The sequence below is a fragment of the Gossypium arboreum genome, chromosome 10 (assembly GCF_025698485.1).
Source record: "Gossypium arboreum isolate Shixiya-1 chromosome 10, ASM2569848v2, whole genome shotgun sequence".
Classification (NCBI taxonomy): domain Eukaryota; kingdom Viridiplantae; phylum Streptophyta; class Magnoliopsida; order Malvales; family Malvaceae; genus Gossypium; species Gossypium arboreum.
Window position 1 is genome coordinate 24,677,274 of NC_069079.1, and position 16,538 is coordinate 24,693,811.

Consider the following 16,538-nt stretch of genomic DNA (forward strand, 5'->3'; position numbering starts at 1 on the left):
TGCTTGGACCTGATATTTCAATGAAAATTCTCATGATACTGGTTAACCCTTCTAACCTCATTAGGGTTAGCTTGGTTTCTAGTTCTTAGCACCAATTTGGTAAGCAGATCAATGTCTTTGGTAGAATTTAGCTTGGTGTTCTATTATATATCGAAGAAAAATTAATATTGATTAATTCAATAGAATTGATTTTATTCATCTTGTAGTGATCAAGAATGGTCTATGGGTTTACACATGGAGTATGTAATCAAAGATATTTGGCTTTAACAAATAAAGAAATAAAAAGAAAAAATTAAATTGTTCAAAACAATAAAAGTAAAGGGACTAATTTTAACAAATGGAAAACAAAAAAAAACTATGGTAAAACAAATGGAGAAGGGAGGAAAACAGAGGGAGAGATAAAAGAGAATGGAAAATAAAGAAAAAAAATAAAGTTAAAAGAACATAAAGAAAAGAATTAAATTGCTCAAGAAAAAAAAAAAAGGACCAATAGTATAATTTAACTTATACTTTTTGTTTGCAATGATGATTTAACATGCCATGTCAGCTTACCGCTACACTGTTAACGACAATTAATGGCTCAGTGGCTAAAATGCTACAACACAATAACATAAGTGATTAAAGCGTAACATTTCAAATATAAATGACTAAAATATAACCTGAAGCAAACAAAAATGACGATTTTAGTAGTTTACCCAAAATTTTATAAATATAAAAAATTTAACCTACTACTTCATTGCTGCCCATTATCATATATGTTCTCCACAATACCCCATTCTTCTTTCTATAATCATTATTTTAAAACATAAAATTTATATATATTTTATAATCCTCTATTAAAACACTTAAAAGAAGGGCAATTTTCTTATTAGAGTAACTTTCCAATATATTTATTTGAAGATAGATAATTATTTTTAAAGAAATTAATTTTTATGATATTATATTTCTTTAATATATTGAATTAAAAACAATTGATAATATACTAACAAAAACTCATTGCTGAAGTTTAATAAAATAAGCATTTTATTTTAAAAAAGTTATATATTTATTTTGTTTCATTATATTACAATTTATTTATACATATAAATATAAAACATTACTTTATTTTTAATTAAATATTAGCCTATTTTTAATTTAATAAAAATAAACATTTAATAAAAGGCATTAATGATGAATTAATAAAATCAGATAAATTAATTGATTTATATAGTGTTACTTATAAGGATATATATATTATAATGATGAATAAAAGGCATTGAAAAAATTAGTTAATGTAATAAAATTAATTAATTATCTAAAAAACAAAATTAATTGATTAAGGAATTTTACTTTAATTTAAAATTTTAATGTTAATGTAATTAATATTTTCTTTTAATAAGAAAATAATATTAAATAATTATCATTAAAAGTTAAATAATTAATAAAGTTTTTATGTTAATGATAATGAAAGTAATTAATATTTTATTTTAGTAGACAAATAAGATAAATAATTATTGTTCAAAAATTAAATAATTAATAAATAATTTTAATGTTAATGATAATAAAAATAATTAAGATTTTCTTGTATAGGAAAATAAGATTAAATAATTAAATTTAAAAATTATTAAAGGTATATATTGTTGATAATTTATCTTTTTAGAATTAGTAGTTTTATGTATACTATACGTAGAGATAGGTTTTATTTGTATATAGATCCCTTGTTGTACGCATGCCTCTCGATTTTGACATTCCACACAATGTAGGTTACTGATTCCATTTAGTTTTATGTTTTATTTTATTTATTTTTATTTGTATTTGTATTTTTGTTGTTATTTGTTTTTATTTTAATTTTCAGACTTATATGTTTTATTTTATTATGTTTTATGTTATCTCTTTATCTTATTTGATTTTTGTCTATCTTTTATTAGTGTGCTCAAAACAATGTGCTTAATTTAGGATCTCCTACATTTTCAAATTTCACTATTCCGGAGAAATCATCCAAATTCAGGATAGTTTCAATTCTCTTCCTCACTTATGATATTTTGTTTATTGTGTTTATATTTGTCTGTATATTGAGGGCAATGCACATCTTAAGTGTGGAAAGGATTTTATATGTTTATGTGATATAGTCCCTGGATTATTTTTTGTGTTTAAGTAATTTTCTCAAACCTAACATTGAAGTTAATTTTTTTTTGATTTGAAGTTTTTTATTGATTTTGTTTGGGATTAATTTGTGAATTCTTATGCATTGTGTGATTTATACTTTAAGGCACAAGATAGTCAAGCATGATAAGTTTTTTTTTTATAAATTATTATTTTAGGTTGTCTCCCTGAACTTAAGCATTAGCCTAAAATTTTAAATTTACAAGTTTAACATTAAAACCATATTTTTTGTGAGCTTTTGAGCCTATAAAGTATACATTTTCACTACAGCCAAATTGACTTTTAGCGGCTTTTTTAGGCCTTTAGCGGCGCTTTTAAGCGCCACTAAAACTATTTGCGACGTTTTTACAAGCGCCGCAAAAAACGCTGCTATAGATGGTGTCTCCAAATTTTGCGGCGTTTATTTGAAAAAACGCCGCTAAAGGTCATGGCCTTTAGCGGCGCTTTTCCCACAAACGCCGCTAAAGGTCATGGCCTTTAAAAAAAATATTAAAAAGATCATGAAAAATATAAAAAAAATTAAAATTCATTATCAAAATATTGAGAAGAATAATGTCCATGATTTAAATATAAATTTTTTTTATTAAAATTCATTATCAAATTAAAATAAAAATAAAAATATAGAATCAAAATTAAAATAAATAATAAAAATTAGATTAAATATAAATATAGAATCAAAATAATAAAGCACCAAACTTGTATACTGCCCACCATTATAAGTCACTAAAAGCAAGAAAAACAAAATGACTTAATTCATGGAATTCACGAATGTTAACATCAGACATGAGTTTAAAACTTTGCCTTAATTCGAAAGGATGTTCAAAACCAGAATCCACAATAGATTGAAGTAGCTCCGGTTTCAGCAGAAAGTTTCTGAATCCCGAACTGTGAATTCCAACATACCCCCTACACCACATAAAAAAGAACATTGCTTTACACTAAAATTAGTAGATTATATTAGAACATTGTTTACCTTAAAAATATGTATAAATTAAAATCAACTAAGGCTAAAATACCTGAGGAAGTGCTTTGACACAGCTGCAATAAGTATAAAGCACTGATGCCATCTCCTTCCCATCCTGGATAAGTATGTTCTGCCATGCCATCAAATACAAGATCAGAGACTAAAACAAAACACTAAAAAGTTTATCAAAATTTTGCAATTAACTTTAGACTCTAACTAGCTTGGGCAAAAAATAAGTATTTATGCATATAAGCAAAAAGGAGAAAAAATAAAATAAATTGACATATAAGCTGATTGAGAGCTTTTGTGTCCTCTGTAAGAGCAGAAATGATAAGCAGAAGTAATCATAATGTGGTTCATATTTCTGTCCAACTTCATAGTGGAGAACTTGAAGAACTTCTCCATGCTCTGTAGATTATTAAATTAGCCAACTCATCAGAAAGAAAAGAAAAACAAAATATACCCTCAGTGAACAAAATATAGAAAAAGGAGAAATTCAGCAACCTGATTACAAAGTGGTTCTAATTGCAAACTCTCCACTGTGATTCGCCTTTTGACCTTAACTTTGTTAACTCGACCAAGATTTTCAATATTGCAATGTTGCTCAAACATGATAAGCTATAAAATACAAGTAGTATTTTATTAATATAACTAAATTATAATATTAAAATTAAAATACTAAATAACATTTTAATTTGAAAATGAACTAAATCTATTAAAATTCTGAAAAATAAGAATTATATTATATATAACAATATTTATGTATGCGTAAATAAAAATACGCAATGCCAAAAGTTCCAACTTCCTAATCTAGATCTCCTGCACGTTCAAATAAAAATATATATGTCAACCAAGAATTTCTGAAGATGCTAAATTCAAAAATAATGCCAATGTAATAAAGGATTATGATATTATTGGATAGCTTTAGCATTGACAATGACTACATTTCTAAAATAGGATGGTTTCTCAATCATTTAGGTTGTTCCTTGACAGCAAGTTTAGAGAGTTAAGAGGAAATAATTGACTGAGGGTGGATGAAAAGATGGCATTAAGCTAACCTTGTTAGTGTTTGAGTGGTAAGAACATAAAGTGGAGGATCAACAACGCTCTCATCAGCATGCTGCAAGAAGAGCAACAAAAATGAGAGGTTTCGGTGAAAAAATTAACCATCTATAACCAAGTTTTAATAATCATTAGTGTTCAACACAAATGAAACTGGCAAGTCAAAGTTTTGAAGCAGAGGTGAAAGCATATAATGGTCAATCTATATTTGTCAAAAAAAACCCCAAAAAGGATTTCAAGCACTAAGTAAGACCATTTTCACCAATAAAAAGCAACGTTTTACCCTAAAAGACTAGCATTGAATCATAGTATCTGAAAAAACTTAAAGAAATAGAAATGATTGTAAAGAAGCAGTGAATAAGAACATTACATACTATGAATTTATATTCAATGTATAAGTTTTTTGAATAATATGTAAAAATAACAAACAGACCATTACACATGTGACAATAACACATTAAATCTTAAAAATAACAGAACTTAAAGACTAAAATTTTCAAATTCCAAGAGTATAAAAATTAAAATAACTAAATTAAAGTAGAGACTAAATTAACAAATATAGTGTCTGATAATATAATTTGAAAATCAACTTATTTGATATTAATTTAAGATATGATATGACATATCCAATGGAACCATTTTAGCTTAACTCCATATTGCATTTAATTTTAAGCACAAAAGTTCAAGTTAAACTACAATGATCTAATTATTTTAGGGAAAAAAGAAAAAGCGCTGTACGGGGACATGTACTACATACTTTAGGGAATTAATATCTAGTGTAACTTTTTAAGTCACTGGAATTATTATTAAAAAGGTTAATTAAAAATACTACTTTCTTATTTAATTTTTGTGTCAATTATCTTTTTCAGTATTTAAAAGAAAAACATTCCTCGTATCCAAACATGTAGAAACCAAACTAGTGTTTTCACAGTTAAAAACCAACTACAAACCTCATGAGTTTAGTGGAGGCTGTCACACTTGTGCCTCGATCTCTACATCATCAATCAACCAAAGGAGACCCATAATTATTAAGACATGACGTTTTAAAATAGTTTCTTTCTTTTATCAGCCTAAACTCAAGAGTTTGGCTGAGGAATAAAAATTGTAACACCCCAAACCCGTGACCGTCACCGGATTTGAACACATGGTGTTACCGGGCTTACTTCCCTTATTTCTCTCTTTGTAAAATCTGATTGCTGTTCTAGGCAGGCTAGCTAACTGCATCACTGTCCCCTTAAAAATCATATCTCGAGTTTCAAAACTCGGAAACTGATTCCATAAATTTTCCCTGAATTTAGACTCATATATCTATCCATGGATTTATTTCTAGAATTTTTGGTCGGGCCAATTGGTACAGTTTATTAGTTAAAGTCACCAATGTTACAGGAGTCGACTACACTGACCTTTGCGCGTTAAAACTTGAATATCTCTCTGTACAGGGCTTTAATACTGGTACCGTTTGTTTCTAATGAAACTAGACTCAAAATGGAATCTGCACATATAAGGCATGACTTCTAATTCTTTCTGGATAATTTATAGTAAATTTTCAAAGTCACGACAGGGGACCCAGAAACCGTTCTGGCCCTGTCTCACGAGAACTTTAATATCTCTCAGTATACTGCTCATATGGTCGTTTCGTTCCATCCATATTAAACTAGATTCATCAAGGTTCAATTGAATAATTTATTAACTATTTAATTCTACTTCTACTATTTTTAGTGATTTTTCAATCTCACCTCACTGCTGCTGTCTGCAACAGTTACTGCAGTAGACTATGCCAATTTCATGAATCTTTCCTTGGCCTTAATCATCCATCATACATGACACAAATTATGACCACCTTATCAAAATTAAAGTTTCTAAGACTCGTGGCTATAGGTTCTAGCATCCCACTCGACGACCACATAGGCCATTTTCACATGGCTTAAAGTTTACAACCCACAGTTCAACAAAATATAATAGCCTATACATGCCAAATGTTCTTCAACAACGAAGACAATACCAAAATATTTCAGCCGGTGTGATGACTTCAACGACGGTTCGATCACGCAAACAATACGAGTCCGAGAGACCTAAAATGGGTGACAAGAAAACACCGAATGAGTTTATAACTCAAGAAGTCATAAACATTCATCAATCCACCGATAAAGTTACTACAACATGAACAATAAACGAGGTTAGGTACTCATCCATATCGAATCTATACCATAATTCCTCGGACCTTTTGGTCCAATCTCATACCAAGTCATACATCCACATTTCATATTCTACACAACAAGATATTTGAAGCATTTTCACACACTAACTCATTTCCACCACAATCATACAATTTCAATCATCACATAGATTTAAGGCTTACCAAATTCAACCCCGAGCATGAACGTATTTTCTATTCGTCATGAGCTCGAGGTACTTACCCGATCCGCTGTCCATACTCAACTCGATGGAGACACACCCTCCATATATATAGAGTACGCACACACAGTGCTTAATACTCGATTTCGCACACTTAGTGCCACGCAATTTAAGCCCGCACACATAGTGCCATACCCTTCGAGCTCGCACACCCAGTGCCGTATTTTTTCCAGCATGCACACTTAGTGCCATATATTTCCAGCATGCACACTTAGTGCCAATCTCGTCACCGTACACACGTTGTTGCCCGACACTTAGTGCCGAAAGCAAACTTTCTACACATTTCACTATTTCTTTTACATTCAACAATTGTCATCACTCCATACACATACAATTTCATTTATATATATATATATAGCATCCCATTAAATACAATTGCATAGATTTTACAATCATTTAAGCAATATCAAACATATGTGCTTAATGACTTACCTTGTGTTGGGCAAAATGGTTCCAACTCGGCTACTCGATGTTCTTTCCTTTGCCTTTGCTTGTTTCTCCACCTCGAGCTTCTTGAGCTTAGTCAATAAATTAACTAGTTTAACCGTCTTGCCAAATATTTATACATATATACATGACATCAACTATACTATCATCATTAATACATCAATTCACAAAATTTTATCTCATGAGCATATGACCCATTTTTACCCCATATGGCGAATGCTTCATTCATTACCCAACTAGCCATTCAACAATTTTCAACCTCATTACCACCCTTTTATGTCTAATTGTCTAAATGAGATTATCAACATGCCTATCTATAGCCGAATGTGCTAAAATTGATCTAACATCACCTACACACTTGATTAAATGGCGAATACCTATACTATCAATTATGGCATCATTTTTATTCTTTCAAACACATAGTTTTCCTCCCATGAACACTTGGCAATTTCTTTTCTCTTCTAGCATAGCTTCACATCTATTTGTAACATCCTATGAATCCACATACATCATATTTCTACATAAATTTCTTTTACTTTTCTTCTACTTCCATTCACAACATCAAAGACACCATACACATATATCATTACAAAGCTTGACACTTAGCATGCAAATGACATCCACACAAACCCACCTTAGCCAAACTTAACTCATCTTCATGCCTCACCACCACAACATCAAACATCAAACATCAATGATACCAAGAAGACAACACCCATGGCGAATATCATCCCCATTTCATGGTAAAGGTTTAGACCATGGGTTAGGTGGAACTCAAACTATCAACTAAAAACATGCATGAATCTCATGGATAACATCAACATACCTTAGTCTAGCAAACTCCCATGGCTGATTTTCTCAAGCTTTCCCCCCCTTTCTTCTTAGTACATTCAGCCAAGCAAGGAGAAAAATGAGAGAATGAACACTTTTTTTCTTTTCTTTGTTTTTCTTCATATTCTTTTTTTTTCATTTCTTTATTCTTCCTACATAATCCACTAACTAAACATGTTGGCAACATGTTTCCACTCATAGCATGGCCGGCCATCATGCTTCATTTTGGCTAATTTGACATGCAAGGACAACACTTTCCCACATGTATTAATAGGCCACCTTACATTTGCCTAGCACATTTCTAAATTTTCTCACATAAGTCCTATTTGATAAAAATTCACTTACAATTAACAAAATCCAAACATGAAATTTTCACACATGCATATATGCATATAATGAGCATCAATTATGATGGTTAATTATTATTATGACTCGGTTTAGTGGTCCGAAACCACTTTCCGACTAGGGTCAATTTAGGGATGTCACAACTCTCCCCACTTAAGAAATTTTCGTCCCAAAAATCTTACCGTAAATAGGCTCGGTATCGCTCTTTCATAGAGTCTTCAAGTTCCCAAGTGGCTTCTTCCATTCCGTGTTTATGCCACAACACCTTCACTAACGGGATTTTCCTATTGCGCAATTCTTTTACTTCACGCCTCATAATACGAACCGGTTGCTCTTCATAGCTCAAATTAGGCTGAATCTCAATCTCAGATGGAGCAATTACGTGCGATGGATCAGACCTATATCGTCAAGCATCGAGACATGAAAACGTTGTGAATCTTTTCGAGCTCGGGGCAAAATTAATCGATATGCGATCGCCCAACTCGTTCGGATACTTCATATGGCCCGATGAACCTCGGACTCAATTTGCCCTTACGACCAAATCTAAGCACCTTCTTCCAAGGTGAAACTTTGAGAAAGACCTTGTCTCCAACTTGATATTCAATATCTTTTCTTTTCAAATCCGCATACGACTTTTGGCGATCCGGCGCGCTTTCAAACTTTCACGAATTACTCGAACTTTTGCTCGGCATCCTTAATCAAATCAACCTCAAGAATTTACCTTCACTAAGTTCACCAGAATAATGGGTACGGCATTTACGATCGTATAAAGCCTCGTAAGGCGCCATCTTAATACTTGATTGAAAGCTATTGTTGTAGCGAATTCAATCAAAGGCGATACTGCTTCCATGAACCACTAAACTTAAGAATGCAACATCTCAACATATCCTCGAGTATTTGAATTATCCGTTCGGATTGACCATCGGTTTGGGGGTGAAAGGCGGTCTGAAATGCAACTTGGTACCCAAAGCTTCTTGCAACTTCTTCCAAAATCGCGAGGTAAATCTCGGATCTCTATCCGACACGATGGAAATAGGCACCCGTGTAGTCTCACAATCGAGAAACGTACAATTCGGCTAGTTTGTCCATTGAAAATCCGTGCGTCACGGGGACAAAGTGAGCCGACTTAGTCAATCTATCTACAACGACCCAAATCGCATCCTTCTTACTAGTCGACAATGGCGGTCCGGATACAAAGTCCATTGTGACTCGATCCCATTTCCACTCGGTATCGTGATCGGTGAAGTAATCTCAAGGCACTTGATGTTCCGCTTTCACTTGTTGACATATTAAACATCTCGAAACAAAATCGAGATGTCTCGTTTCATACCATGCCACCAAAACCGACGTTTCAAATCGTTGTACATCTTCGTACTCCCGGGTGGATTGCCATTCGGCTACAATGGGCTTCGTTCGAATTATCGAAATAAGTTCAATTCTTTGGAACACACAGACGACTTCGAACCTCAAACAATCATCATCATCAATTTGAAACTCCGATTCCTTGTTCAGAACACACTCAGCCCGTTTTGCAAGCAACTCCTCATCAACTTTCTGAGCTTCCCGAATTTGATGAGCCAACAATGGTTTGGCCTTTAATTCGACTACTAACACATTGTCGGGTAGGATAGACAAGTGTACATTCATCGTCAGAAAGCAAAACAAAGTGATTTCGGCTTAAGGCATCCGCAACCACATTAGCCTTTCCCGGGTGATAATCAATGACGAGCTCATAATCTTTTAACAACTCGAGCCATCGCCTTTGTCGCAGATTTAAGTCTCTTTAGGTCATCAAATATTTGAGACTTTTGTGATCCGAATACACATGGCACTTCTCACCAAATAAGTAATGTCGCCATATCTTTAAGGCGAATATGATGGCAGCCAATTCGAGATCATGGGTCGGATAATTTTTCTCATGTGGCTTTAATTGTCTCGACGCATATGCCACAACTCGCCCTTCTTGCATCAATACGCAACCCAACCCAAGTAGGGATGCGTCACTATAAATGACAAACTCTTTGCCCGATTCGGGTTGCACTAGAATTGGGGCTTCATCAAATAAGTTTTCGATTGATCGAAACTTTTCGACATTTCTCCGTCCATTCGAACTTAACATCCTTTTGGAGTAGCTTCGTCATTGGCGTGGCTATCATTGAGAAACCTTTTACAAATTGTCGGTAATAACCGGCAAGCCCCAAAAAGCTCCTAACTTCGGTAACATTCCTTGGTGGTTTCCAATCGACTATGGCCGAAATTTTGTTCGGGTCCACCCTGACACCCGATGTGGACACCACGTGCCCCAAAAAGCTAACCTCTTTCAACCAAAATTCACATTTACTGAACTTTGCGTATAACTGCTTATCTCGTAAGATTTGCAACACTAGCCTCAGGTGTTCAGCATGTTCAGTTTCATCTCTCGAATAGACCAAAATGTCATCGATAAATACAACTACGAACCGATCCAAGTATGGCCTGAAAATTCTATTCATTAAATCCATAAACACCGAGGGCATTAGTGAGCCCAAACGGCATCACCAAGAATTCGTAGTGACCGTACCTCGCTCTAAAAGCGGTTTTGGTATGTCCGATTCTCGGACCTCAACCGATAGTACCCGACCTCAAATCTATCTTTGAAAACACCGAGGCTCCCTTTAATTGATCAAACAAATCGTCAATTCGTGGCAACGGTATTTATTCTTTATCGTCACTTTATTGAGTTGACGATAGTCGATGCACAACCTCATGCTTCCGTCCTTCTTTTTCACAAACAATACTGGTGCGCCCCATGGAGAAAAACTCGGTCGAGCGAAACCTCTATCCGTCAATTCTTGCAATTGAACCTTCAATTCCTTTAACTCCGTTAATGCCATACGATATGGAGCTATTGAGATCGGCGTAGTACCCGGTACAACTTCGATGCCGAATTCCACTTCTCGAATCGGTGGCAATCCCGGTAACTCCTCCGGAAAAACATCTGAATACTTACAAACCACTGGTACCGATTCGAGTTTCTTTTCCGTCTCTTTAGTTTCAAACACATACGCAAGGTATGTTTCACACCCCTTTTTCACATACCTCCGAGCGGTCATAGAAGATATTATCGCTGGCACTCCTTTTAAATCAGTAGACTCGACTCGGACTACCTCATTATTTGCACTCCTCAAATCAATGGTTTTCCTTTTGCGATCCACCATCGCATCATGTACGGTCACCAATCCATACCAAGAATAACATCAAATTCATCAAATGGTAGAAGCATCGGATCGGTAGGAAAACAGATTCTCGAATTATTAGGGGCATCTCTTGCACACTTTATCAACGAGTACGTATTGACCCAAAGGGTTTGACACTGAATTACGAACTCGAGACTCAACAGTAGAGTCTTCTTGGATGCTAAAGTTTCACATACATATGAATGAGTAGAGCGGGGTCAATCAATGCAATCACACTAGTATCAAAGAGAGTAAAAGTACCAATGATAACGTCGGGGAGGATGCCTCCTCTCGTGCTGGATGGCATATGCTCTAGCAGAGCGCTGGTCTCGGATCGAACAGCCGTGTCGGTGGCTCCTCTCGATTACCACCCCTACCTCCTGAAATCCTCGGGGTCTACCTCTAGTCTGTCGCCCACTAGATCTTGCACCTTGCATCTTATTCTTCTCATCCAGCCCGTGCAATCTCTAATGAAGTGGTCCTTGAACCACATCCGTAATGAGCCTTGCTAACGGACTTACCCCAACATTCACCTAGGTGTCGTCTTCCACATTGGGGGCATTCAGTCGCTCTTGACGATTATTGCCCACACTAGCTACCGATGTAGCTCGGAGTCCGTCAATGGTCGGGCTCGATGGAAATTCCCGCATGCCTCGACTTACTAGTGTCCTCCCGAATTTCTTTACGGTCGAGAACGGAGCTTTACTCACGATCTTTTACGATAATCTCTTGCTTCAAATTCAGCCTTCTTCTTCTCCTTTCCAAGTTCTTCCGCCTTGCGTGCTCGTTCGACTAGTGTTACGAACTCCTTTATCTCCAAAATACCCACTAGTAGCTTTAAATCTTCATTCAATCCTTCTTCAAATCTTTTGCACATAGCAACCTCATCAGCCACACACTCCGAGCATACCGACTAACTCTTACGAACTCATGTTCGTATTCGAGATCTTGTCATACGGCCTTGCTTGAGCTCCAAAAATTCCTTATGTTTCGATCGATGAACCGTTGACTAATATATTTCTTCCGAAATTCGTTTGAAAGAAATCCCAAGTAACTTGTTCCTTTGGGACTATGGAAATCAAGGTCCTCCACCAATAGTAGGTGAGTCTCGTAACAAAGATATAGCACACTTAAGACATTCATCGGTGTGCATGACAGTTCATCAAACACTCTAATGGTGTTATCAAGCGAATTCTACCTTTCGGCATCATCGGTAACTATGGCCTTAAACTCCTCGGCCCCACGCTTCCTAATCAAGTCCACGGTGGTTTACTCACCTCACAGATCGAATCGATGGCATCACGGGCTCTTGGGTGGATTATTTAAATTCGGGAATGGTTGGACAGCCGGATTAGTTCGGGCATACTGCGCGACCCACTCATTCATCATGGTGAAGAAGGCTTGTTTCGCCCCTTCATTTTGATTATTCGCGGATGACTGAGGCTCAACAGGCGGTGTCCCTTGCGCAGGAGCAGCCGCTACACTTTCAACGTCATCCGCCAAGGGTCTCTATCCGGGTTCCATCGCTAATCAAAACAAAAATTTCAACCGTCGAAGTCATCACATTATTAAGCACTAACAATTTGGCATGTATAGCTAGACTCACACGCCTATGGTAGTCCTAGAACCGACTAAACCATAGCTCGATACCAATAAAATTGTAACACCCCAAACCCGTGACCGTCACGGATTTGAACACGTGGTGTTACCGGCTTACTTCCTTATTTCTCTCTTTGTAAAATCGATTGCTGTTCTAGGCAGGCTAGCTAACTGCGTCACTGTCCCCTTAAAAATCATATCTCGAGTTTCAAAACTCGGAAACTGATTCCGTAAATTTTTCCTAAATTTAGACTCATATATCTATCCATGGATTTATTTCTAGAATTTTTGGTCGGGCCAATTGGTATAGTTTATTAGTTAAAGTCACCAATGTTACAGGAGTCGACTACACTGACCTTTGCGCATTAAAACTTGAATATCTCTCTGTACAGGGCTTTAATACTGGTACCGTTCATTTCTAATGAAACTAGACTCAAAATGGAATCTGCAAATATAAGGCATGACTTCTAATTCTTTCTGGATAATTTATAGTAAATTTTCAAAGTCACGACAGGGGACCCAGAAACTGTTCTGGACCTGTCTCACGAGAACTTTAATATCTCTCAGTATACTGCTCATATGGTCGTTTCGTTCCATCCATATTAAACTAGATTCATCAAGGTTCAATTGCATAATTTATTCACTATTTAATTCTACTTCTACTATTTTTAGTTATTTTTCAATCTCACCTCACTGCTGCTGTCCGCAACAGTTACTGCAGTAGACTATGCCAATTTCATGAATCTTTCCTTGGCCTTAATCATCCATCATACATGACACAAATTATGGCCACCTTATCAAAATTAAAGTTTCTAAGACTCGTGGCTATAGGTTCTAGCATCCCACTCGACGACCACATAGGCCATTTTCACATGGCTTAAAGTTTACAATCTACAGTTCAACAAAATATAATAGCCTATACATGCCAAATGTTCTTCAACAACGAAGACAATACCAAAATATTTCAGCCGGTGTGATGACTTCAACGACGGTTCCGATCACGCAAACAATACGAGTCCGAGAGACCTAAAATGGGTGACAAGAAAACACCGAATGAGTTTATAACTCAGTAAGTCATAAGCATTCATCAATCCACTGATAAAGTTACTACAACATGAACAATAAACGAGGTTAGGTACTCATCCATATCGAATCTATACCATAATTCCTCGGACCTTTTGGTCCAATCTCATACCAAGTCATACATCCACATTTCATATTCTACACAACAAGATATTTGAAGCATTTTCACACACTAACTCATTTCCACCACAATCATACAATTTCAATCATCACATAGATTTAAGGCTTACCAAATTCAACCCCGAGCATGAACGTATTTTCTATTCGTCATGAGCTCGAGGTACTTACCCGATCCGCTGTCCATACTCAACTCGATGGAGACACACCTCCATATATATAGAGTACGCACACACGTTGCTTAATACTCGATTTTGCACACTTAGTGCCACGCAATTTAAGCCCGCACACATAGTGCATACCCTTGAGCTCGCACACCCAAAGGTCAGTATTTTTCCAGCATGCACACTTAGTGCCATATATTTCCAGCATGCACACTTAGTGCCAATCTCGTCACCGTACACGTATTGCCAAGACACTTAGTGCCGAAAGCAAACTTTCTACACATTTCACTATTTCTTTTACATTCAACAATTGTCATCACTCCATACACATACAATTTCATTTATATATATATATATATAGCATCCCATTAAATACAATTGCATAGATTTTACAATCATTTAAGCAATATCAAACATATGTGCTTAATGACTTACCTTGTGTTGGGCAAAATGGTTCCAACTCAGCTACTCGATGTTCTTTCCTTTGCCTTTGCTTGTTTCTCCACCTCGAGCTTCTTGAGCTTAGTCAATAAATTAACTAGTTTAACCGTCTTGCCAAATATTTATACATATATACATGACATCAACTATACTATCATCATTAATACATCAATTCACAAAATTTTATCTCATGAGCATATGACCCATTTTTACCCCATATGGTCGAATGCTTCATTCATTACCCAACTAGCCATTCAACAATTTTCAACCTCATTACCACCCTTTTATGTCTAATTGTCTAAATGAGATTATCAACATGCCTATCTATAGCCGAATGTGCTAAAATTGATCTAACATCACCTACACACTTGATTAAATGGCGAATACCTATACTATCAATTATGGCATCATTTTTATTCTTTCAAACACATAGTTTTCCTCCCATGAACACTTGGCGAATTTTTTTCTCTTCTAGCATAGCTTCACATCTATTTGTAACATCCTATGAATCCACATACATCATATTTCTACATAAATTTCTTTTACTTTTCTTCTACTTCCATTCACAACATCGAGACACCATACACATATATCATTACAAAGCTTGACACTTAGCATGCAAATGACATCCACACAAACCCACCTTAGCGAAACTTAACTCATCTTCATGCCTCACCACCACAACATCAAACATCAAACATCAATGATACCAAGAAGACAACACCCATGGTCGAATATCATCCCCATTTCATGGTAAAGGTTTAGACCATGGGTTAGGTGGAACTCAAACTATCAACTAAAAACATGCATGAATCTCATGGATAACATCAACATACCTTAGTCCAAAAACTCCCATGGCTGATTTTCTCAAGCTTTCCCCTTTCTTCTTAGTACATTCGCCAAGCAAGGAGAAAATGAGAGAATGAACACTTTTTTTTTCTTTTCTTTGTTTTTCTTCATATTCTCTTTTTTTTTTCATTTCTTTATTCTTCCTACATAATCCACTAACTAAACATGTTGGCAACATGTTTCCACTCATAGCATGGCCGCCATCATGCTTCATTTTGGCTAATTTGACATGCAAGGACAACACTTTCCCACATGTATTAATAGGCCACCTTACATTTGCCTAGCACATTTCTAAATTTTCTCACATAAGTCCTATTTGATAAAAATTCACTTACAATTAACAAAATCCAAACATGAAATTTTCACACATGCATATATGCATATAATGAGCATCAATTATGATGGTTAATTATTATTATGACTCGGTTTAGTGGTCCCGAAACCACTTTCTGACTAGGGTCAATTTAGGGATGTCACAAAAAACACCAAAGCTACCAACAAATTGACTACACATTCACACTCGAGTACACTCAAATACAGTTATTGGCCCAAATACTGAAAAGATAAAGAGATTTTACCTCTTTTGCAGATTTATTGGGTGAAGAGGGTTGAACTTTGTAGCATTGCATGATATCAAAAGATTCAGGTGGAGAATCCTGTAAAAATTTCAATAATCATGGCTATTCAAAGATTCGAGAAGTAAAAACACGATGGTTCACAACCCTTGTAAATGATTTTTTTCTTTGGTTAGTGGTGAGTTTAGAGCTTCAATATCCACCCAAAGGGATAGAAAATGGTAAAATTGTATCATGATCTACAGAAAGTGAATCTCTTCATTCAATGGAATCTAGAAAACATGATAAA

The 16,538-nt window shown here is 35.3% G+C and overlaps 1 long non-coding RNA gene across 1 annotated transcript; it reads right to left on the bottom strand.

Annotated features, from left to right (window-relative positions):
- Positions 1-3,392: 3,392 nt before the first annotated feature.
- On the bottom strand, positions 3,393-16,308 carry LOC128281700 (uncharacterized). The gene is made up of 3 exons (XR_008271958.1): positions 16,253-16,308; positions 3,611-3,724; positions 3,393-3,514 (listed from the first exon to the last, which is right to left on the bottom strand). It is a non-coding gene; the product is annotated as an uncharacterized LOC128281700 (long non-coding RNA).
- Between the last annotated feature and the right edge of the window lie 230 nt (positions 16,309-16,538).